Source organism: Thermobia domestica, chromosome 3 (genome assembly GCF_964235325.1).
Source record: "Thermobia domestica chromosome 3, izTheDome1.hap1.1, whole genome shotgun sequence".
NCBI lineage: Eukaryota > Metazoa > Arthropoda > Insecta > Zygentoma > Lepismatidae > Thermobia > Thermobia domestica.
Genome location: NC_137456.1, coordinates 87801098 through 87814239, shown reverse-complemented (window position 1 = coordinate 87814239; position 13142 = coordinate 87801098). Strand labels below are relative to the sequence as shown.

The 13142-nt window shown below is 36.6% G+C and overlaps 1 protein-coding gene across 2 annotated transcripts in view; it reads left to right on the top strand.

The window, feature by feature from the left end:
• The window catches only part of LOC145680584 (uncharacterized), a 158999-nt gene that overhangs the window by 79008 nt on the left and 66849 nt on the right, over positions 1-13142 (top strand). The gene's annotated exons all lie outside the window — the stretch shown is intronic.

Below are 13142 nucleotides of genomic sequence, written 5' to 3'. Positions count from 1 at the left end.
GAAATATAATATTCTATTAAACTTCCACAAACTCAAGTATTTTAACAATAGATTTAAGAACCTACAGCAGCAAAAATGCAAAATAAAAACACGTGTCATAAAAAGAATGTGAAGATTTGTAAGAATCTTTAGTAGTTCAACAGATCTAGTTCAACCTGTTACAAAAAAGTAAAAAGTAAAATAAAAATCCAATGCTTGCTTGTGTTCTCATCAAAATTTAAAAGTTCCGCAACCTATTTACAAAGATAAAAACGTACTATAAATGATGTTCTGTCTCTATAACGAAAAATACCTTGTAGAAGTAAATAATCCAACGGCTACCTACAGTTTACAAAATTTTGAAATCTTTCATACCTCAACTAGTAACTGGAAAATGTTATACTTTTGGTTCGAGCGTACCCCTTGTCTCCAAAGGAGACGAAGCTTTGTTATTATAAAGGTAACCAAGAAAGTTCTGTCGCTTTTTCACCCACAACCTTCGAACGTCGATATGTCACCTAAAACGTACCTGGAACATCAAAAGTAGTCCCATCAGTATCGACGACCTTCTGCCAACGTTCTGGAAGGCCATGGATTCCATCGCGATAGAACAGGTGATAATCGGATCGTGCAATGTCCGGGGAGTATGGCGGATGCAGTAGTTTCCCATCCAAGGCATAGAGTGGTGTACTGGGTCATCCTAGCCTCGTGGGGCTTAGCGTTGTCCTGTAACAGGAGGACCGCTTTGCGATTCAGATGTGCTGGCTCCAGAGTTTTGAGTTGTTCTTGAATACAAGCCAACTGCTGACAGTATACAGTTGCATTGATGCTCTGACAAGCTGGTAACAGTTCCCGATGCACGATGCCACGAGCATTCCATCAAACAGATAGGAGGACCTTCTTTTGGTGCAGTGCTGGTTTCGGCTGTATTTGAAACGGTTGATCGGATGCTAACCATTGATGACGGCGCCGTGGAGCTTTGTACGGGACCCACTTCTCATTATATGGCAACACCCTGTCCAGAAATGGCTCCTTCCTCAAACAAGACAACAAAGAAACACAGGTATCTGCTCGCATCGCCTTCTGGCCCGGATCCAATCATATGGAACCCATCGATCCAACTTGTAGTGCTTCCCAAGTTGATGGAGGTGCAGCCGAACGGTTTCTTCACTCTCACTGATTGTAGTTTCAGTTCCTTACATGTCTGGCCACTGTTCGCCTTAATTGCTGCCTGAAGATCTTCATGTTGTACATGTGTTGGTCTTCCGGCACGTGGTGCGTCTTCCAATGTTTCATCACCGTCTTTAAACTTGTTAAACCGCCGGTGCATATTTTCTCCCCTGCTACAGTGGCGTTTGACCCTAGTTTGAACTCTTACACCATACTCGCCATTAGGGCTCTCTCTGGAGATCCCATGTTCACACTGTCATTACGCAAGTTCACTGTGTAATTGAACTGCCACAACCAGATAGTATGTTGGGTATATCCACACCAACAACTGACGTTCGCCTTATCTCCATTCGCATTCAACTCACGGTGTGAGGACCAATTGAACACAGACCTTCACAAAAAGTGACAAAACTTTCTTGGTTACCTTTATAATATTTAAGTTTCAAGAACTTCGCCGAATAACTCAAATAGGTTGCTGAAAGTCGAATAAATATGACGCTTACTATATGCTGGCTTTTATCGTCCATGTACAAATATATATATGAGGTTGATTTTGTTAGACATAGCCTATGCCCATTAAAATTACTCGCATGTTATCACCTGGGGGAAAGGATCTTCACATTTTTACTATCATGGCTCCTAAATTCGAAAGTTTATGTACCTATCGGCTATACCTATAGTTCCGGAAAGTCGGAAATATAATAATAGGAAAGGCTTCCATATTGTTTTGGTTATGTTATCTTTATGCTTTGATTACGGAAATCAAGCGATCACATAAGAGACAGCCTATATTATTAGTAACTGTTTCTACTTGATGTTAATCACAGCGAAAACTGTGATACACGGGAAATGCACAAAGAGTAGTCTACCCTTATAATTACACATAGAAGGGGTAGATTGGTACAGAGCAGTGGGGGCACATTGGTCCGTACCAATCCACCCTACATGCATGTGTACTAATGTGCCCCGACCGAACTTCAGGATCATTAATTCCTATAACTAAAAATTATTCCACGCAGGCCAATTGAACATAAATGAAATTATTTGTAAAGAGTTGAGTTGATTTTAGTTTAGCGTCCCCTTCAGCAGCGAGGCTGTATGAGACGTGGACCTACTGATTAACGTGGAATCCGAACCACATGAGCTCCCGCCGGGAATCGAACCCTATTTGTAAAGAATTATGGTACACTTTCATGCAACATACATAAGTTTTCAAAAATCCAGTGCTTATTACAAATATAAGCTTACAAAGACATAACTGAAAACTTACTTTTGCTCTAAGAAATCAAATTTTTTCTGCATAGAGAAAAGTATGCTGTGACCATCCATCAACTGTGCTTCACGATGTTCGTTTGTCACCAATGTTGCCAACACCAAACTATTGTCTATTTACCTCTTCACAGTGGAAAAATATCTACCTTGTACGTACGTGCCCCGTGTACCAATGTTCTCCCCTCTCCTCTACAGCTTATGTCATATCCAATCAGAACCTCGATAGCAGTAACATGGGATTAAGTGCTATGATGTCGGATATAACAGCAATTAACTTTGGAGAGTAGAAGTGTGAATACTGTCACTGGGCTAACTTCCCTCGTTTGGGTGCAGAAATGGTAAAAAGGAAATGAGATTGAACAAAATACTGAATTAATTTGTTTGTTAAAGCATGGTGTCCCTTTTCAGACTGACGCTATATGGGACGTGAAACTACAGTTTAAAGTGGAATTAGTTCCTTCGTAGGTACGTAAAACATTGTAGGCCTACTTGTTCGAAGCGAATGTTATATTATTACGGAATACAGATACATACTAGTTTTTAATAGTTATTGTACAGGGTGGCACCAAGCTGACTGACACATTTCAAACTTGAATATTGTCCAGGCATAATAACTTATATTGGTTGGCGAGGTGGGAACCAAAAGAGGAAAGAACGCCACGCTATATAGTCAGTCGCAATGGAACATTAGAGCACAGAACATCCTGTTACCTAAGTTCATAGTTATAAGAAACTAAGTCTCTGCCAGAAGTGCAATGTTTTTTTAGACGAAACTTTAATGTTGGTCTCTCCACGATCTTAGGAGTTCACACTGTTCTTGGAGCTTGATGTTTTACATCCAACACACTACCAGTCTCTTCAGACTTTTTCACCCAAGCTAATATGATATTCCGAGACGGAACTTTACCATGTTGACCAACATTCAAGTTTCGTGTAAGAAAACGCTGCTTTTATGGCAGAGACTTAGTTTCGTAATAACTACAAACTGAGGTAACACGATGTTCTGTGCTCCATTACGACTGACCATATAACGTGGTGTTCTTTCCCCTTTCGATTCCCACCCCGCCAACCAATATAAGTTATCATTATATGATTAATGAGCATAACTTTAATATTAACGTTGTAAGCTTCTTGAAGAATAATTTTATCAATAAACTCGAAAGGTACTCACCCCTTGTTTTCTTATATTTTCCCGTATGTTAATTGTAAGCAAGTAGCTGCCACGTAAAATTCGACATTTAATATGTTTACTTGAACTTAATTGCAAGAAAATAGAAAAGCGATGCCGAGTACATTTTGATTTTAACGAAAGTATTTTCATATATTTTGTATGGGAGACATGAATAGGGAAAAACAGGGTAATGGCACGCTGTGTATAATTGCTCGCATCCCTGTTTACAAAGAACTAGAAGAAGAAGATCTGCGTGTTGCTCAACCCTACCAACAACGTTCCCAACGAAAATCACTTGAGTGGGAGAGCGCTGCAGAGAACGTACTGCGGAGAATAACCATATAAAATCTTTGCTTTTCTTCAAAAATTTCACCAGTTTTCTTTAGTGGTTAAGTTCAAACTTACTTCTTCTACATTTTGAACATTCTCGTGCGCTTCTAAAGTAGACATTTTCTGTTAGACCTTTTGCAATTTGTTACTTTCTCTATTTACACAGTTTGCTTTTGCATGTGATAAGTTACTCAATTCCTTCGGCTTTAATAATTTCAGGATTTAGAAAATCTTAGGTTATCAAATAAACAATAGGAAATACACGTATCTTAATGAATACAAAAAATCAAATTGAGCTCTACAAGTGAATTCCAGATTGAGTAGTACTGGCAATTTGTATGAATTTAACACAAAACTGAAATCCACAAAAGCTACCCACTTTCTACTTAGATACCAATGTTTCTCTATTGATAATACTCCTTAATAACTGTACTTGTAACTAACTAGTTCTGCAAATATTTGTTCATTTTAAAAATATCATTGTAATGTTTACCCCTTTAATATCAAAATATCAAATTGACCTTACATACACATATCTGTTACTATTTTTTAATATATTATATCTGTTGTTGAAATTTAGCATCGATGCTATTTTTTTAGCCCAGAGAGTGGACCTACAGTTAAACATGAAATTCGAACCACCGTGATGCGTTCATGTTTCGTTTCTCTCCCTTCGAGAATCAAAGCCGAGACCCTGTGCGGCAAAGATGTGCGCGCTAACCACTAGATCAGCAAGAAGAGCAATTTATGTCTATAGCACTGATAAAATAATTTCATAATTTTATGTTTTATTTTTATTAGTTATCAGTTTTTTGAAAAAAAAATCCTAACTGTTCATTTTTAAACATTAAATTTTAGTTCTAAACAATTCTGAAAATTTCATTAATTCATTTCATAGTATTAAAAATTTAAATTTTGAAATTAACTATAATTTTACCGTTACTTTTTCTTCAGAGCTTTAATTTTAAACTTTAATCCAGTAAATTTTTCCGTGTGAAAAAATTGATACTAAAAGGCTACAACAAAATGTCGTAAGTAACTTTTTTTCTAGTGTAAGTATATCTTTAAAGGTTACCTATTTGCAATATGCCTAAGGAAATTGAAACTGGAAATCCCATGTGCCTCTTTGTGGTTGAACGGCCAAAGTGTGTAATCGCGGGTTCGAGTCCCAGTGGGAGCTAATGTATTTTGATCCAGTGTTAAGATGTGGATATCACGTCGACGAAAAAAAAAAAAAAAGAGGACTGAATGAACCAAACCAAACTAATTAGGCAAACTATAAATACAATGTTATCAAGATATCGAAAATACATTATTCATATTGGGATAATGCGACTGAAACGTACAACTGACATATGTCACTTTGAAAAGTGAAAAAAAAAAGTCTTAGGCTAAAGCGACATGCTTTAGACATCTTTCAACCAACTATTAAACTCCCCGACGGAAAAAGTCTGTAGTCTACGATGCGAAAAAATCGGTAACCACACGTTGCACCGGCCGGACATAAGGAAAGGTCTACCCTGCCAAGAAGTAATCGAAATACCAGAAAAGGTGGTTGGATGAGAGTTTAGCATTCCTTTCAGCAGATACGCTATGTTAGATGAACACCTACAGCTTAAAATAGAATCCAAACTACAGTAGCTCCCGCCGGGAACCGAACCCGATCTCGAGCAGCAGAAAAGAAGTTGTAATCAGTGAGAGAGAGATATCACAAGAATACGGTAAATAAGGAAAGGTTTCATACTGCAGATAATAGTCTGTACTGTCCTTTTAGGTCGTGCATTGAAGTGCATATGTGGGCGTGCGTCGAGGAAAACATTAGAACACCATGGGCCTTATGTAGAGTTGTTCTGACGCGTGGTTGGTGCCATACTAAAGAGTTCGATTAACATATGTTTGAGGCCTTTAGTATGACGCTAATCATACGTCAAAATGATTCTACATGAGGCCCCATGTGTTTTGAACACTGTTGCTGGATTCATGTGGACAGAATGGCTGTGTATTTGATGCGAATTCTACAATGTAACAGTTCGCAACGATGGTTTCACAACTGAGAAGGATCCGATACTACCGCAGATCAAGACAGTAACAAGAAAACCTTCTGCAGACAGAAGTATGTTAGAAACTATCCTGAGTGTTGATCACGCTCCAAAAACTGTTTACGATTGCCATCGCAGATCCATTTTTAACCAGAAGTGACAATGCGATGCAGGAAACCTTACCGGTTAGGCTTACTATACACTGTAGGATGGATCCTAGAAATCTCTTACGATTTGTCCTCAAAATCTCAACGTGTATGGCATCAGATCGCATGTCATTTCCTGTGTTCTGAACAATCCTATGAGATTTCTCTTGTTTAGAGCGAGATCTATTTCGAAAATAAAATTCGTAAGATTTCGATTTAAGCGAAATCAGGTGAGAGAAAGTGAAAACAAACAACTGATGTGATATGTTTTGCGGTTATTTATCTTCTGATCGCGCAGGTTTACTTTTGTTGCACCACTCGAAATAATTGTTGAAAAATTATAATTTGTCGCTCATTTCTTTATTATTATTTCCTAAATGATTTGTGCTGAGCGACATGAAAATATCTCATATGGCATAGATAAACTTCAAAGGAACAATCAAAAACAATTATTGGAAAACTATTTTTTAATGATTTGCCTATAAATACGACGTCCGGATGTATAGTATAAAAACTATAGTGCAAAAAACACAAACCAACCTATGCTAGGTGGCCACTGAAAAGCACGAATGCTATCTGAGTCAGGGCGAAGCGGGGGGCCGGGCTTTAGCAAGGAAGCAGGCACGTCAGCGAAGGTAGTGAAAACGAATTGGTTTTGGCAACGATATGAGTTTGTATAGCACTTGTCATGTTATTATACTGGTAGCGCTCCACTTGTAAACATAAGTTACAGCTTGTGTAAACTATTCAGAAATACACCGGTGGTAAAAAATAGTATCACCGGTCATCTTTTATATGCACTCACTTAGGTAAATGTTTCACTGAAGGGGTCCAGGAGAACGATAAAATAACACATTTACAGGAGAAATGGAAGTGTATACCCCTATACTAATATAATCTGACATAATATAAGCTAACCTAACAGTAACTAACCTAAACTAAACTAGTGTGAACAGAAACTACCGAAATTATAACATTTCTTAGAAGAAATAACTGGACTGCTTCTGCTAAACATTGTCCCTAACTTATTTCATGATTTTATGGTAGTAAACCTACACTTGTAAACGTAGAATATATGTGTACTACTTTGTATTTAACTCTATTCCTTGCATCTGGTTCGATCCCAGCTCGCCTCGTGTGAACTTTGTGGTGGACAAACACCGTGCTCCTGGGTTTTCTCGGGGCTCTCCCGTTTCCTCCCAGTCTTCATTTCACCAACTTATCCTCACCGTCTCCTTTAGCCTAACCGGCATAATCGTGGGACGTAAAACTCAAAGATTTCATTTCTATTCCTTGCAGAAATTTGCTCTTTATAAACATGTCTTTTCGTGCAAAGAATTGAATTTTACTTATAAATCTAAAATGTGTTGCGCCAAGAGTATACCAGCACCCTTCTGATTTTTTAAAGAGGTATCCAATTTAACAATATAGCGCCTGGTATTAATATTATTAGGGTGTGCAGTGTAGTTAGCATAGGAATTCATCAATCTTTTACCTTCATTAGAGAGAACTATTTCATAATACTGAAAAATGTCATTCGATGAGATGGGAAAAGTCCTCACGTGTATAGCATAAAACGGTAGGATTTCCTACGAGATATGTCATAATATTTTTCCAAAGATAAATCCTAAGGTATTTCCTAGGATTTATCTCGTAGTGTATAGCTGCCCTTCTTCTACACACTCAGAGAATCGCACTCTTCCAGACAGCGGTGGTCTTCGAGTTGATTCTTGTCTACTCATGTGACAACCATAACTCCCAGCTTTTTCACATTGCTCTTGCACAGATCTGCATAGTGTATGCTTATCGGTGTCGTATGGTGTATGCTTAATTCTTCTTAATGGCATGAACACATTTCCGAGGGTCTGTTCCCACAGTATTCTTGGAGGTAGTGATAACGAGCTTTATGCAGAGTCGTTCTGACGCGTGATTAATACCATACTAAAGAGTTCGACTAACATATATTTTCTGCAGTAGTCACGTCTTTAGTATGACGCTAATCATACTTCAAAACGGCTCTACATAAGGCGGAACATGTTTGTAGGCTGTGGGCCTATTTTTTTAGTATATCACCGGCACAAAATTTTGTAAACCAACGGCGTATATGCGTTCATTCACAACTCATGGCCCAGATTCACTCTTCAGTTTTGTTGCGACTACATATGTAGAAGAATCCAATTTGAACGTAGAAAAGAAAATCACCTGGAATTGTGTATTCTTCACGGTGAACTTATATGGTCCTTGTCAACAATACAGTGCATCATGTCTGACTGGACATCACAGTCTGTTTTCTGAACATTACAGTGTTTGTGACATAGTATGCGTAATCTCAGTCCATCCATCGATTGTATTACAGAGAATGATTTCCCACCAGACGTAAAATCAAATATTTGAATCGCACTAATCCAATTATAAATAATTTAAACAACATTCAAAACCATTGATATTTCTTAGCTTGTGAATGTATTATAACTAGAGACCGGGGGCCTTATGCAGAGTCGTTTTGAGGTATGATTAGCGTCATACTAAAGGCCTGACTACTGCAGGAAACATGTTAATCGAACTCTTTAGTATGGCACTAATAACGCGTCAAAACGACTCTGCATAAGGCCCCGGATGTTTAGGCATTAAATACCTGGAAAATAGGCACTTAAAATTTTTAAAAAAATGGGCACTAAAATGTAATTCGAAACAATGAAAATGAATACTTAATACATTTTTTTTTTATTCAAGTCATAGCTAATGTTCAAAGAATAGAGAAACATATCTGTTTGTTAATATCTTTTACTGTATATACCTGTATAAAAACAAAGCTTGACATGTATTTCAGTATATTTCGATGATTAAGAGCCAAAGGGTGTAACTGCCGAATTTTGAAATTCTGATTTGTGAGCTATGAGGACATGTATCATAGCTTGAATTTTGTTGTGACAGAACGAAACTTGAATTTAACGTAAATATCGTTTTTAGAGGACAACACATTAGAAAATATTGTGAAGCCATCACATTTTTAAACTCGGTTTTCTCAAAAGTACTAAAGAAGCAGTTACACTTCTTTGGCTCTCAACAATCCATTTGGTAAATACATTCTATACAGTACTTTACCACTACACGTAACGGGTAATATTCATAAATCCTAAACGGCATAAGTCCTAGAAATATAGGCACTAGACCTAAATTTTAGGTCTAGTGCCGCGAAATGATTTTTAGGTCTTATGTCATTTAAGACTAGTGCCGCGAAATGATTTTTAGGACTTTTGCCGTTTAGGTTTTGTGCCTTTTCCATTCACTTGCCGTAGTTTTGAAATTCACCACCACCACACGAAATTGCGACGATGCAGTAACTAGTTGCCAATAATGTTACGAACGTAGCTAATTCCAACGGTATCAGCTATATTTGTACTAGGATACTAAAATTATCATTATCTGTTCTGGAGTTAGGCATGACTTACACAATATAACTTTATTTCATTCTAAGAATTAATTATATAATTGGTTAAGTAATTCGTTTCTTTCAAATGGAAATACGAGAATCCCATGACAAATTCCTTTTAAAAAATGTTTAAAAATCATATTTTACCAGGCTTTTCTGAAACCAAATAAGCATTCAGAATTGCAAAATATATTCTGTGGAGTGTATTTTATTAAAAACAGGACAAAAGCCCACTCTAACTTTCCAAAGGCAGCATACCCAAGTTTACTTAATTAGGATAAAAGTCCACCAAAATTTACTTAAGACAAAAGCCCACTAGATATTTCACAAGTGAACGTAAAATACTGACTGCATGCATTAAGAACGCAGTAAATTTAAAACCGGACAAAGAACATTTATTATGCAATACAGTTACTGTATTTTACAGTGTGTTTTGATAGAATTGATATGTGTAAGCAAGAAAAAATCAACAAATAACGCTAAATTGCTAATGCAATAAGCAATACAATACGTTTGCAGAAACCAATACATAGTCATTTAGGGGTGTAGCCTGCAAACTTTTCTACGAGAGCAAGCTTTTTTCATATTAAAATCAAACCAAAAATGTATTTCCAAATTACGAAAGCTTTAATAAGACAATAAATACATACATATTACACACGTACATAAATACATATTATATTTCCAGTTTGTTATCTTTTTGAAATCTGGGTCTTGACAGTGCGTGAATTTAAAATTACAGCTTGTGAGAAATGTACGAATAAGTTAGTCCTAAGAAATCGGAAACTGTTCATGGAAGTCCATTCTTATGTGAAAGAGTTAAGATAAATGACTTTCTGGGCATACTACTGCAAATAGAGCCGTTAAATTTAATTAAAAAAAAAACGTTTTCTTAACGAAAACAAGATATAAGAAAGAATTTTTGGAAATACTTATCGTAAAAAGGGTGGGGTAACATTTTTTTTAAAAAGAGTAGTGTATCTCTGAAGCTAGTAAAATGAAACTTGGCATATAAACTTTGCACTAAAAAACTGAAAATTCAACACATAAAAGGGGAAGAACAAAGGAGGCACTTTCTTTAATGTTCGAATTTCCCATTACTTATTCAGAAAATATTTATAAAGTAAGAAAAAATTTGCTTCAGCTGGATGTGTGAAACTCCGTATTTGAACTTTTAAGTAAAAGTAATAAAATACATGCTTCAACATCTTGAAAATTACACTTCTAAGGGGAAAGGATGATCAATTTCCATAATATTAAAATTTCCCACTGCTTATGAGATTTGGACAGAAAACTCTTTTCCTTTAGCTCTCGGTTCGTCCAGTTAGGCAAATGAGTGAGAGACAAGGTGGATGATTAATTAGGTTCTTTTAATTATTTCAACATGTTGACATAGGTTAATTTTTTAAGTGTCTTCTTTCACGTTCTGTTATAAGCATTCTTGATTTGCTGTAATTATTAAACACGTTAAGTAAACATAGAACAGACTCACCTCCATTTGGTGAGGGGGTCATGAATTTGTTTTTGGTGTTAAGCCATCATTTGCCGCCCATGGCATAACCTTTGATTTTAATTTCACGTACAATCAAGGCTCAGGTGTCAAAATTGTAGCATATCTGAAATTTATTATTATTATTATTATTACTAATAATAATAGTTAATTCCAACGGTAACAGCTATGATATTTACAATGGTGATAACACTAAAACTATCATTAATAATGGTAACGAGTAAAGAGTAGTTAATTACGAGTATGGCAACTATTTGCTACAGAAAGAGTTCAGTACAATAAATATATGAGTAAAAATAATTTACTTCAAGTCAGCACAAAGAAAGCAAAATTTATGACGTATAGAACTCAAACACCATATTATGTTAGTAAATACAAAGTCAATGGTGTGGAAATAGAAAAGAAAAACAGATATTATGAAAGATCTGGGAATTACATTTGATAGGCAGTTAAAATTTTGTGCCCATACAAATGCTATCATGCAAAGAGCAAGAAAGAACAGGCTTTATTTATTTATTATTTCAAAACGATAGAATATGTACTTATACAAATTACGTGTAAGCTAGAATCTGGTTCTGTAATATGAAACAGTATATCTAAAACTTTGACTAACAGATTGATAGTATTCTTGCTTCCGACGCGACAGAACTTGTACTGCGTACCCCACATAACAGCCCAAATGTTATACACTTTATCAGTACATACAGCAGTCTAAAATTTTACATCTTATCACTACGAACAGCACTTATCTCGGAAGAGAGAGAATCCTTTCTTGAAATATGGAATTATATATTTTTCCCAATGAAGTCTGATTTTGAAGAAAATGCATAAATAGGAAACATTAGGCACCATAGCCATTATTTAGGCAGGAATGGGCGAAATAGGCAAAATAAAATTTGCTTAAATTGAAACTATAATCATCCATACTTGTATACAGTTTAAAACGTTATTTTTGATCATATCTTTAATATTAAAGAACAGGTATTTTGCCTAACATCCGGTCTCTAGTTATAACCAATTCGCTTTAACACAAGAAGTGTATTCTATCTATGTACCAGGTGTTTCAAATAAGACATTCCATTCTATAAGTTAAATGGGTGGAGATGAAAGAATGTAACAAAATATGAGATGGCAAAATTTCAAGGAACACATCGCACGAAGATCTCTGCTTGGCCCACAATGTGTGTTACCATGGAACCCTGAAGGGTCATCTGAAAGTTCTAAGTACAAAGTTATGTAAGTTTTTACTTATTGGAAAGATCATGGAGAAACAATAACTTTTGTAGGAACATTTTTCTTCATTTGAGGCACTGCTTAAGAAATGACTACCATTTAATCGTGAGTTCTTACACATCCAGGTAAGATGTCTAGTGCTTAAAATGCACGAAGAGTTGAAGATAATAGAAAAACTAATGTAGAAAAATGTCATAGGGTGCATTGAATAGAATGATCTGTTTGCCTCAGAGGGCCCCCTATCAAGGGGCTTCGGGATAAGACCCGAAAACTTTCAAATTGCAACATATCTAATTATTTACATCATTTAAAGAGTCATGGAAAAATAAACAATTTTTTGTAGGAAAATGTTGTTTGTCTGGGACGTTTACGAAGTTGAGTTGAGTTGATTTTAGTTTAGCGTCCCTTTCAGCAGCGAGGCTATATGAGACGTGGACCTACTGATTAACGTGGAATCCGAACCACATGAGCTCCCGCCGGGAATCGAACCCGGGTCTCCCACGCCAAAGGCGCGTACGCTAACCGCTTAGCCACGGAGGAGCTCCGACGTTTACGAAGTGATGTCCATTGAATTTTGAATTCCTGCACAGTCCGATAAAACTAACCAGATGATTAAATGGGTCACATTTCTTAAGCGGTGCTAGGTCAATACCGCGCAAACAATAACAGCGATGGACAAAAACAGGTTACACAAATACCGCGTGAACAAAAACCGCGCAAAGACAAAAACTGCGCTTGCAAATAACGCGTGGACAAAAATCGCGCATGGACAAAAACAGCGCAAGCAAATACCGCGTGGACAAACACCGCGCATGAGCAAAAACCGCGCAAGGACAAAAACAGCGCATGCAAATACCGC